This window comes from Gadus macrocephalus, chromosome 6 (genome assembly GCF_031168955.1).
Source record: "Gadus macrocephalus chromosome 6, ASM3116895v1".
Classification (NCBI taxonomy): Eukaryota; Metazoa; Chordata; class Actinopteri; order Gadiformes; family Gadidae; genus Gadus; species Gadus macrocephalus.
In genome coordinates, this window is record NC_082387.1 from 11,133,171 (window position 1) to 11,147,251 (window position 14,081).

Genomic DNA, 14,081 nt, shown 5'->3' on the forward strand with positions numbered 1-14,081 from the left:
CGTTCTAAATTGTGAAAATAAAACTCAGGGAAAGGGTCGTCTTATTGGATAGTTTTTTCTAGGTTATCAACCAGATAAATCAAGCAGCAAAATGAATTTTTGCACCCAAACTGACAATCAATACCACATTCAAATTGAATCTAATGTAGTATAATCCAATCTCATCCAATCCAATAATGAAAATAAACAAACAAATCGATAAAGGGAACAGCTGAGAAAGATGGAGACTGCCTTTCTTTACCCTGACACTACTAGACGTTGGTTTTCAATGGGGAGCTCTCCTGGTGGTCGTAGCTCATCAGAAAGCAGTCTCCAGGGATTTGGATTCCAAAGACGAGGTACAAAATGATGGCACGGCTCTGCGGTGGACTTATATACCTGCATGTAAACCCCGCAATTACCGTTTGTGTAATAATTGATATCAAGCTGTGATTGAACTGCCCGCCCTACTTTAGTCTAGTCGACCGGGAGCAATAAGTTATAACATCTATTGTTGGGAAGAAAGCTAACATAAAAGAATCAAAGAATATTAAATAACAAAGCTTTTCACAGTTTGAAATGGTGACGAGATATTACTTACAATTGGTAACATGAGTGAAAACTCAAAAACTATAAGAGGATATTCTGAAGTTAATTCACCATGGATACAAATATAACCCATATACAGATCCAGATCCAGATTACTTTATTGATCGTTTGTTACAGTCGCTCCGCTCAAGCAAGAAACATCAATAAATAGTTAATAGAATAAATACAACTAGCAATATGAACCCAAAATACAGCAACAAAAAAAAACTCTTATATTTTGAAAAGTTGATATGTAACCAAATTTAAGTAAAGTAAAGAAAGTAAAGTAAAGTGAAGTACAGTTTCTCAAGAATGCTGCAGGCATATTGCACAGGTTATTTGGGTATGATAAATATTAAAATGTCTGAGTTAAAGTTACTGAGTTGAATTGACAGTGCACTGTTCAGATTGACTCACTCACTTGCAGCAGTTAGAATTTGACACAAATGAAGGATTTCCTGTGGCGCTCTGTGTAGCTCCTCTCCCACCAAGGGTCTGTTGGTGATCCTACTCCTCTGTTCTGGCTGCACTCTGTGGAGTGGTTCAGAGTCATGGTTGAGGATACCGAGGAGTCGGCCTCCCTCAACACAACACAGCATAGGGAGGGGTGTTGGCCACCACAGACTCTGAGAACATCCGTATCCTACAGAAGGTGCAGGACAGGACACCTCACTTTCTATATACATTGTGGGAGTGATATATATTCATTGTTAAATGCACTGTAAAAATATGCTGTTTAATAAATGTAACGTTCTGGAGAGGGTTGCTTCAAGAGTCCCCTAAGAGTTTCCCGAAGGCCGAACCATTGTCCTCTTTTCTTACTGATGTTGAGCTGCAGGTTGTCGAGGTCACACCAGTCGATTAAACTGGCAAACACAGCACTTGTACTCCGTCTCCTCATCATCTCTGATGCATTGAACCCCTGCAGAGTCATCAGAGAATCCCTGCAAATGGCAGGACTCTGTCTATTGCCAGTTTTACTCAGCACTGTGTCCGACACATAGCTTAACACGTGTATGTGTGCAAGCCGGGAGGCGGGGCAGCTCTTGAGACCTCTTTAAAACAATTTGCATTCCCCAAATGTTTTTTTAAATGTATTATTCAAGCCACTCGCATGCAAGAATGAGTAGACTACATCCGAGTGTAGGCTACGAACGCGATTAACAATTTACAAGTGGAAAAACCCCAACATATTCTTTATTTTGCTGACCACATGTTTTCTACCTCGACGAAAAACTCGTAAGGAAAGTTCCTCTGCTACTTTCTCGTAGATCGCACCATCTTTCCCTGCCTGATGGTCAGCAGCTCGCAGATTTCACTGTCCCTCCAGTTAGAACTACTCATGTTGCAGCAACACCTCTACCAAAGTCCCGCCCCTGGTACCATGATGCTGTCTAATCGCATTTACATGAAAATAAAAACCCCAATATGTGTAGGGTTTGAGAGGGGAAATTAAGATGCAAAATCAAGACGGTATATTACCTTGGTCAGTGTAAATGTGCGGACCATGCCGGGAAAAAGTTTAGAATAAGACGGGCATATTTGGCAATGTTAAAACGCTTAACAATGATGGAAAGAACTAAATGTTTCAAAGTGCGGTAACATTTCCCAAAAATCAAACGCTAACAATGCTCATGCAAGTATTTTTCATGCAAGAACAAAAACATGAGCAATATGCTAAACATCTAGCCAAAGTACATCTCATTCAGGCGGAGTTTCCAACAGACTTGCTGGTAGTTCATCTCTCGTTGCCCCATCAGGGAGGCCAGCCGCCTAGTGCCCACACACACAGAATTAAATGAATAATACGAACAAGGTTTTATGATTAAAAGTAACCCTTAGCCCGCTGATTGTTTAGCTATGGTGGCGTTCATAAATTATGCTAAATAACTATTAATATGGCAGAGTAAAAAGAAAAAGTCCTGCATTACATATTTTAGTGTTCGAATTCCATCTGAAACAACGGTTTAACTTATCTATTGTTGATAACCTGACATTTATCAGCACAATGTACTTGCATTAAAACAACAAAAAAAACTGATAAGAGTACCATTAAAGTACCGGATGGATAAGCAGTAGCGATAAGAGTCGTAGATCCATTAAAATCTTGACGGATTAAGAGTAACACAGAGTATGAGAGTGACAAGAAGAGGGACAACCAATTAGCAGGATAGCGATGGTGGTTGAGAAATCCTGTGAGAGCCTGCGAATATAGGATTTGACATTTCGCCTTTGCTCTATGATCTGTTTGGACGAAACTGACTTGGAAACCGCACCCTGATTCGAATGATCCTTGCTTCTCAAATAGCCAGCCACGTGTAGACAAGCGGTCTACATCAAAATCCAACCTCTTCATATGGCAAGCTATCCAGGAGTATACTTCTTCGCTCTCTAGACCAAGATGCTCTGTATGGCTCGACACAGCTTAGAGACACGGGACCATAGCACCCAAGCCCTAATGCCATCCTGAACACCGCCTTCTTCTCTAGCAGGAGGTCTCAAGCTATTTGGTGACCCAGGGCTTGTTGTGGGGGAAGCATTTAGCCAACTTCAAGGGAACAGTGCTGCCTCAAAGATCTAGACGTAGTCTGTGAGGCCGTCTGTGGGACCATATATCACCTCCCTCCCGTACAGGGTTCCTATCAGTCAGCGGTCCCGACGCGGTACTGGAGGGCATCCCTGACCTCCTCAGAACCTCCCCGCAATCCTAACGGGGGTTGGGAGTAGTTTAACCCTGGGCCTGGCCATGGGGAGCAGATGGACTGGATTGTGGTCTTATCTTCCACTGCCGACTGCCCCCACTGCGGGGGAGGGCAGTGGAGCTGTATGCCTCCTTAAAAGTGCCGTACAGCAGGTCCAAGGTCCTTCCCTCTCTGGTGGGGCTATCTACAAACTGGGTTAAGGTGGGAAGAGTCCTGTCGCAGCGTCCCCAGAGATTACTACGAAGGCTTCAGGGTGCAGCGCCTGGACTTTGTGACGTGGCTCAGATTTCAATGTCCGGGCTGCAGGCACGCTCACTAGACACGATGTGACCTGGGTGGCACCATCTGTTGTTTATGAAAATTGCACGTCCAAGCCATTCTTCTCTCTAACTTATGGTGTGATTTCGGACCGCCCTGCACGGTCAGAAGGGAGACAGTGGTAATGGAGGAATCAGGAATAGTTTCATGCAGCCACCTCTCGGTAAAACACAAGACACTACACTCAATAAACAGACTTCCGATTCTTCACTGGGGCTGCCAGCTCTTCCGTCTTATTGTATAGCAATCTCACGTTGGCCATAACAATAGATGGGAGTTACGGCTTGTGTCTCATCTTCCCTATCTCTTCTCATCGCCGCCGCCATTCTGTTTAAATCCCGCTCGGTAACCAAGACGTCTCAATTCACCTCTGGATCCTCGGGTCCTTCCTTTAATCTTATTGGATACGAGTCCCGAAGAGGGCTTCTTGACAAAACGACTATCTTACCCACTAAGTGGAACTCACCATTCATAATCACTGTGTATTGTTTCCTGTTCATGTCTCACCACCCTTCGCAGCCTTCTCTTATGCCCCTTATGTTGGTTTTAATCATTGATTTCAGAGTTAGAGGACTCTTGTGGTTTGAAGCCTGAAGCCCAGGGACATACACTCTTGTAATCAACTGGATTAGCAGCCAGTGATCTCTCATGATTGTGTTTTCCTCTAACTAAGAACTGGCAAAATAATAGATATAACATATCAATTGGACTAGAGATTGACAAGGTCTGAGAGGAAATTATCCCAGTATATTTCCTTTTACCGACATGCGAAACCTGAACTTTATGAACATATATTTAGATCTCGTCCAATCAAATGGTCATGAATAGGGCTACTGGTGAGCTCCAGTGTTTACAAGCATGCATATAGTTCTATGGCGTCATTGAACTCAAAGCTGGTTGCTAAGCAGTCCCGGTGGTCCAGCTCCCCTGAGTCACCTGCCTGCAGAGGTGACACCTTGTGTCCCAGAGCACTGAGAATTAATTACCTGTGGTAATGTCTACATTAAAACCACTAATGATTAAATCAATGCTATAGAGTTACAGGTGTCTAAAGGCAACACGCACACACACACACACAGACTCACAAAACCACCTGCATGCACACACACACACACACACACACACACACAGCAGACATACTAGAGGCTGTGCATCCAAGTCTTCCCTATCCTGATAATGAATGGCATTTTTTACTGCTTCCCAACAACATCACACACACACACACACACAATACGTGCACGCACACACACACATCCATCGCTGTACATACACATAGAAACAAACATCCATTAGTGCACACACACACACATCCATCCATTAGTGCACACACACACACACACACACACACACACACACACACACACACACTAATTAGACACAGTGCACACCTCTTGCTCTTACAGCCAATTCATTATGTCTAAACCAGGTGTCATTGCTAAGTGCTGCGTGACTGATATGTGACATCTTAAGAAGAAATGTGCGTTAGGACAATTAAAATGTTTTTTTATGAACAGTTTCATGAGGTGGTGGCTCGCACACAAACACAAACATTACTCTACGGCCCTCAAAATATGATCTTGATGAACATTCAAGCATTCCACATTCATTATCTTAAGTATCTATTTATTTGTACGAAACAAAAACCTTTTGTTTTGAGTTTGCTTGGTATATTTAGTATAATGAATATCATAGGCTTGGTCACCATTCAAGAGATTAACACACATACTTTTTCATAATTTTACCATTAAACAAAACTATGCGTAATAAACATTCACAGACGCACACCGACGTCACACACTTTCAGACACAGTCCGACGTCCTCAGAGAGAGCAGACATCCTTCCTGCTGAAGGTGAGGACATGCAAATGCAGTCTTAAATGTAATGAGAATAAAAGCAGGAGGTCAAGGAAGACAGATAGATACTCTCTCTCTCTCTCTCAAGCATTTATACACACATAGACACTTTAACAACCCAACGTGGTTGAATGAGTGGCCGCAGTGTTGGACCCATCGTGTGAGCAAGTGAGCGAGTTATAAAGAGACAGATCGGGATAAATGCAAAGCACACGCGACTTAGTGGGTGCAAGACATGTGTGCGTGTGTGCGCGCTTCTGAGTGTGTGTTTGTGTGAGTGTCGTTTCCGTCGCGGGTCATGAGATCATAGGTCTCAGGTCGTGCTAAGCACTTCAGGTCGCGCCACAGAGGAAAGACTGACGCCAATCATGGGTTGAATGCATGATGCACCGTGTACACCCGTACAGTGCGAGTCCCGAGTCCTCTGGATCCAGCTCACAGCACTGAAAACCACTTTGGTTATTGAGACGCAGTGAGGGATACGGAGAGTCCATAGATCAGCGGGCCCATTAAGCTGTCATAGGTATGACATAAGTTATAACAATGCCGTGGCGTGGACATGACAGAGGTCATAAAGCTGTCTTTATAGTATGACATAAACCATAAAGCATGGCGACCACTTAAGCATGGCTGCTGCCATAGTAACATATGTCAATCGGGGGGCTGTACCGAATGGTTGCCCGGGTAACGATCCTCAACAAGGAGGGTAATGATATCAATTCTGGGCAGGGATTCTGATAGGGCTGGTAATGATTTTGCGGTTGGAAAAATAAAGATTTACAGCAATATTACATGTCTGAAATATCCGTCCTATCACCGTCATAACTATTTCACGTTGCCAAAAGACAACATTTGGATGTGGACCGTCTCTGCTAATTAATCCACATTTTCCTTCCACTGTCAATAATTGCTGTATTTGGACAAACTATTGAGGTTTTGTACACTACAGTGTTAGACACGTGTACCAAGACTTGAGATTCAATATTTGATTTGTAGAGTTTTGTTTCCAATAAAGAGCAGGAATAATAGTTCCGGATTCAGCTAATGATCAGAAAAGATAAATTCCTCACATAGGATGTAATGAAAGAACTATTTCTCTGAAAAGTTGCTCGGGTATACTACTGCTTCATATACGTGAGAGTTGACAGTTGTCAAAATCAAAACAAAAGAGAAGGAAAGTGAATGTATTCGTTTTTCTCAGTGGGAAGGAGTCATGCGAGTCATTTGTAAATTCTCAAGGTTTTCTGTACTTTTTTGTATTTTTTTTTTTATTTATAAATATAATCGGGAGCAACATTTAACTGACAGCAATATCACATTGTCCCCCGTTCGGCTGTGACAGGAAATTGATGAGACCTCAGACTGTCTTCCCTGCCTGACAGGTAGATAATGCCCACAACGTAATTGGCGTGCAAGGGAGGAAACCTGTCTTCCCAAACTGTAGCATCAGAGAAAGAGAATGGAGAGAATAAGAGAGAGAGAGAACAAGAGAGAGAGAGGGAAGGAGAATTAGAGAGCTGAAGGGAGAATAAAGGAAGGGAGAATGGAGAGCGAATAAGCGAGTGAACGAGAAAGGCGGGAGAGAGGGCAGGGAGGGGGGGAAGGATAGTGACAGAGAGAGCGAGGCCATGAGAATAAGAGAGAGACAGACAGAGAGACGGAGAGATGAAGGGAGACAGACAAACGAGGAGCAGAGAAAGATGCCGGGAGTGAGTTGGGAAGCAGTTAGAATGCAGCCGTTGCTATGAGTTCATCTTCTCATGCTTTGTTAAGTTAACTTCATCACACTGCTAAATATAATTTGGGGTTTGTTGGTATTCCAGCTGCTGTGAGGGGAGCCTAGTAAATGGTCTGTCTGTTGGCCATTACTGCACATTTCAATATGTCTTCTCCAGATGCTCCCCGTCACGAAAAGACACTCATTATCTTCTGTTTGTTTGTTGGTTTAAGTTGAGACTGCCGCACAATTTTTTCACCATTACTGTGGGAGCAAGCAAGGGCAGATAATTATACACAGCAACCATGAAAACCCGCCACTCCTTCTATATCGATTTAAGGCATTTAATTTTATTTAGCAGTTATCCAAATACATATCAACGAACACAATGGTTGTCTTAATTCTCTATTTTGGTCAAATTAAATGTAAAACCGAACTACCATTTTGATGAGAAGATCTGTGCCGTGATGTAGAATCGATGAACCCACCTGTTAATTTACTTACAAGAACGGCAAAGATCTTGGCCCCACACACACATGCTCCGAGTGTTACCAATGAAAAACTAAATGGACACAATTATCAAAGCGCCGAAACATGTCCTTGTTGGAGGGCAGAAGTCCCCGCCATCGCGCGAGCCACACCTTGTTCACCGGCCATTAAAAGCCTGTTGGCAGCTTTAATTAGAGTGCTGATCTGCTATGCTCCACAGTGGAGACACGCTTTTTAACAAGGGTGTCTAGCACACACGCACACACACATGAAAAAACAGAATACACACATACCACACACACCAGACGTACTTAGCACACACACACACACACACCACACGTACTTAGCACACACACACACACACACACACACACACACACACACACACACACACACACACACACACACACACACACACACACACACACACACACACACACACACACACACACACACACACACACACACACACACACACACACACACACACACACACACGTGGAGAATGTCAACTCAAGGAGAGAATATTCACCTGGGAATGAGGCTAGTCAAGGAGATACATGGTTCAGCATTCTTGGCTATATTAAATCACAGCATATTTCATATGGTAGCAGAAAATAACCACAGATAGAATTATGCACTCTTCCCCTAACCTTGTGTTAACCACCCAGTAAAGGGTAAAAGGGTGGAATTTCATAATTTATATTTGAGAATTTGAATACTTTTTGTACACTCCTTTGATAGTGTCACGTGTGTACTGGCAGTTTCAACAAGGCCTCCTATGCTTTTGGTATAATGTTGACAGTTTTACCCTTGTTGTATCTGACAGTTTTAATAAGTTTTTTCGACGCATTAAACAAACTGGCAGATTCTACTTTATTTTTTACCTTTACTCATTATTTTCTTGACTTATGTGTCATGAAGCTGTCAGCCAATGTTACATTTCTTATGAGAACAAAGCACAAACACGCTCCTTTGTGATTGTGTTTCCATTTAAGACCTAGTTATTAGCCCAAACATGTACTTGTGGCTTCTGACATTGTGCACTTGTGCACAGATTTTAAAAAGCTGTTAAAAATGAAACCAACAGCTATGACTCCTCAGTCCTACAGCGAGCAGCATTGAACTGTTTTTTTGTAAACAATGGTCGCATATTGATTACTGACAGGCCACTGCGTCAGTTACATGGCCAATTATAATAACTTACCTACTTGTGTCCATGTAAAGAAGTGGTGGGAATTGCCATCATGTAGGTTTTCCTACAACGGATAACACGATTTAAAACACAACGATCTATAATCATAGCCGAGTGGTTAAGAGTTGTTGACTTCCAGCTGAAAGATTCTTTGTTTGAACGCCAACGTCTGTCATCCTTGATGACATGTATCTAAAAAAACAAACAAAAAAACAAAGACAAGTGTCTGTTGATTAACTAAATAGTGATTGAAAGCTATGGTGTGGACGAAAGCAGGTGTGAACAAGGATGCAGGCAACTCATCCATCAACATAAGGCGGGTGGCTCCCTGACGTCATGCCGCAGATCTCCATGTACTGTCCAGTCCTACCACTGGAGCCTTAGGGGTGCTTGCAGGAGGGCTTGTGTGGACGCTGCGGGGCTCTGGATGGCCGTCGACACTGGGTTCCACTGTCATAACGGGACAGTAGTTCCACAGAATGGAACCACTGTCCCATAGTAGTTTGTTTCCTACACACTTTTTCACTGTGAAACTGGAGGAGTTGACCTTAACTAAGGTGTTTAAACCATTCATTTATTTATAATAAGGTTAGGGTTACGATTTTGCATTGTAGTTCAGTTCCTGTTGGTTAAAGTTTCATCTCCATCCCCAGTGGGTTATCCTAACCCATCTCAACTTACGCTAACCCATATGCAAATGCTCCATAATAATGCTTATTACTGCATGATGAACTAATGTTAATTAATAGTTAACTAATGGACCCTTATAGTAAAGTTATACCAATAATCACTCACTCTTAGGGACCCCTTGCCAAACAACAATGAGAAACAGGTAGAGAAGAGCAAAGAAGGTGAACCACTACTTAATGCCCCTTGCCATGAAGAGGGGTGGACCTCTTCGCCATCCGCGATGATTGTCACGCCTTTGATTGGATTAAATGCCGTGTCAATCAAACTCTTTAAGTAATAGATAGGTGGGGGCATCTTGGAGAAGCAGGCATCTCAAGCGTTGTTCCTCCTATTGATTGACACGACAGTGGGATCAGTAAACGTGTGCTGTGAATAAACACTGGCAAACAGAACAGAGAACTCTGAGATGTAACGGTTCCGGCACACTCGTTTGCACAACCGACTGTAGTCCCCGCTGCATTAAAGATCAGAAAACAATTATGCTCAGGAGAATCACATTTTTGGGTTCTCGCTGGGAGAGAACAAAACAGATGAAAGAACAGGATGGAGGGTGTCTGTGTGCACACACCGCCGCCGCGCTCCTCCTGAATCGCTTCATTTATCTTCACACTTTCCTTTTCCCCCGTATGTTCCCCCATTCTTCCACAGTCGTCCACTTCTATTCTTGCTTCGCCGTCGCACTTTGCTGTACAATACATCATCCCCACTTTTCTATTTCCATCTCCTCCTCCTCCTCCTCCTCCTCCTCCTCCTACTATCTGCCCTCCACCCCTCCCTCCCTCCCATTTTCTCTTGTGACTCTAGTTTTGTTTATGCCTTTGATAATGTGTGCATTACCATACCATAATAAGCTGTCTGTCTGCCTGTTCTATGGCCCCTGAGAGACAGGCATTGTGTGTGTGCATTTATGTGTACAAGTATGCATGCGTATAAGTATGTATGCATGTGTATATGTATGCATGTATGTATGTATGTATGTATGTATGTATGTATGTATGTATGTATGTATGTATGTATGTATGTATGTATGTATGTATGTGTGTGTGCGTGTATGTGGGAGACAGCAGAAAGCTGTCATTTTCTAATTCAAATATAATCGAACAAAGAGAAAAACATTTATACCTACCATGTACTAATTCTATACAAAGAATATAGACTAAGATTCCGTCAACTTCTTTGTGTTAATTGAATGAATATAAGTGAAGACAATTGACGCCAAGAGGGAGTTGGAGAGTATAGTGAAGTAGCGCGGTGGATGGGTATTTTCCGTGTGTGTGTTTATTTCAGGGAGGGTGTGGGGGAGAGGGGGGCAGCGGAAGAGAGAAGGAACGGGGCAGATTATGTCCTCTTATCTCCTCCTTCTACCCCTTGTTCCTCCACACACACACACACACACACACACACACACACACACACACACACACACACACACACACACACACACACACACACACACACACACACACACACACACACACACACACACACACACACTTTAGCTCTGCAGGGGGGAGAGCTTTGAGTTCCATTGGGTAGGGTTGGCGGGGGGTTATCAGGCTTGGAAAGCACACCCAACACTCTCATAGGCTTACAAAGCGCGCATACACACACACACACACACACACACACACACGTGCGTATGTGTGTGTGCGTGCACGTTTGTGTGTGCATGCCCGATTAGAATATTTCACAGCAAAGTTCACGGGGAGGGGAAATCAGCCTTATCAAATATTCACTCAGAATCAGCCTCTGAAATGGCTTCTCAAACTAAAAAGCTCCATTTAGGAATACAAACTAAACCATCATGATACAATACGAATGGATTCAAGATAATCAATGCTAATACAAGGTTGTATTATCTTATCATCATGGCCTCACCAAGGACATATTCATTTATTGTTCAACATAATATTTGATTTCAGTCATACAAGGGAATTTAAAGTGTGGTCTTTGCAAACACAGACACATCCATCAACACACAGTGGCTGAGGAGGGACTACCTCCTGGCCTGAGATACTAATTGGGGAGGGAATGTCTCCAGTCTGTGTGTTAGTGTATGTGTAGGGAGGCATACCTATTGCCATGAAGTTAAAGAGCCATTAACTGTTCTTGTGGACAGTTAGAAAAATTAAATGGCTTCAAAGCCCTCTTTCTCTCAAAGAGGGCTGAGAGAAAAAGACAAAGAGAAAGAGAGAGAGAGAGAGTCCAACTTTGAAAAGGTTTTCTGTCCCCTGAAGGTTATTTTTGGTATATTTGAGGGCATTTTTTTGCGAATAATTGTGACACCAAGGCAAGCATGTGACATGCAGGCTGACATAGTAGCCATTCCAGGTGAGAATGATTCATTTCTGTTTTGGCCCAAGGCTGTGTTGTTGGGTGTTCTGTCCGTCTTGGAAACCGGCTGACAGGGCCCAAACCTGTGTATTGACGAGTGACAATACAAATGACAATAGGAAAGTTTCTCAGTCAAAACTTCTATTTAATTTGATAAGTTACTAGTATTACGTTACTGTTTTATAGCGTTGTGTTTCAGCTAACATATCATGCTCAGGGAAGCAGGTAGACAGCATACCTTGGGGTTTGAACCCAGAATAGTTTTGGATGGGAGTAGAAAACCCTGCCCACTATCCTACATGATGATGCTACTTGCTGTTTAGAGGTCATTATTTAAAAGCTTTCTGGCCGCCGTTAGTTTATTTTACAATGGTTTGAATAGAAGTGCATAAGTAATCCTTACTCTCTGCAAAAAACAAAACAATCACACACACAGGGACAGACAGGGACACAAACAGAAATTTAGTGGTACAGATTGAACTTGATGCCTGAGGATTTCTTTTGAGACGTCTTTCAAAGGCAGTGCCATTCAGAGCCATTGGTGCAGAAATAACAAATAATCCTAAAAATAGCACTCCTGCACTGTTGCTAGGAAACCGCTACCGTCACCTTTACGATGACACGGACAAATCAAACCAGATGCATAGATGTTTATTTATTCTGAGCGAATCATTCGATGTAAACAAGTGGATACATGCAGTCGTTTTTTTGTTGTGACTTTTCAACAATGTGCGTGGGATCGGTGCATCAAGAAGGCAGGAGAGGATGGTCACGTGATGAATAAGAAAAACGTTGTCTACTATAGATAGTCACTGGTGCTGGGCCATGTTTTGAAAAGAGAGAGGACATACCGGCCCCGACGTCGTGTCGAGGACAGGGCAACCACACAAATAATGTGGTGACTCGCTTGTCCGCCCCGTTTACAAAATAACCCAACATCTGTCTGCTGCTGATGGAACAGCAGCCTATACATAATATTACCATCTTCCCTTTCGTCTGCAGTCCTCTGAAAGGAACACATCATCCGAGAGAGCGCCATGCCACGGGATGACGAGATGACTGGCATGTTGGGTGACCGCGTGCAGTTTGACCCCGGGCGTTTGACTCTCTCCATGAAGCAACACGTTTATTCTTCATTTCTCTATCTAATTGAGATAGCGTGCTGTTATTTTGGTTTGCACTTAATTGGGTCACTTTGAGACTTTAGACACACTGCCTCGACGCCTGCAATGCCTTTAAAAGAGAACATTCATATGCATGGAATAATTGATCAAGGGGCCGGGTTCCTCTGAGAGGGACTGGTAAACACAAGCCTGGCCCGTGGACACGTCGTCTGGAGGTCAGATGCTGTCCTGGCCCAGTTGTTGAGCCGAATGTGTTCACCCATTTAGGCCAAAACAATCAGGCTACACAAGTAGCCTGTCTGGGAGGAAGTGGAAAATGTTATAGATAATTTACATACTGCTGACAATATAAAAGTGTTTGATGTTTGTATGTTTGTTGATGCCTTTTGTATCTAATCATCAAAACGTCATCTTCCTCTGTTCTTCCTCACATGCTAGGTTTCCTAGTTCCTCCTCCTTCATCCCCCCTTGTTCCCTTTCTTGCTCTCCTTCAGTCTTTATCTCCCCTTCCCGGGCCTCCATTTGTTGCTCCGGCGCTCAGTGAGACCCTCATTAATCAGGGATGCCAGCGCAGACGCACGCACATATTCATTCCCACACACAAGTGCCCTCTTCTCCGCACACACCCCCACCTACACGCACTCTCTACTACACACACTTTCTCTTCCCTGCATACTCATGCATACACTTTCTTACCCTGCACACACTCTCCCTTCCCCTGCACACACACTCTCCCTTTCTCACACACTTTGCTGCATACGCACGCACTCTTTTACCACACACACACACACACACACACACACACACACACACACACACACACACACACACACACACACACACACACACACACACACACACACACACACACACACACACACACACACACACACACACACACACACACACACACACTTACAGGGCCCAGCAGGGTTACCTGATCGAGTTCTGTTGTGTCAAATCAATGCCACTCGCATAATTCTCTAAATATAATACTGTTGGCAAGGGTTATTCCACCACATGGCTTGTTGGGTAAGAGACACTACCAAAGAAAGAAAAAAAAAGAAAATGGCAAAACTACAGGTATCTAC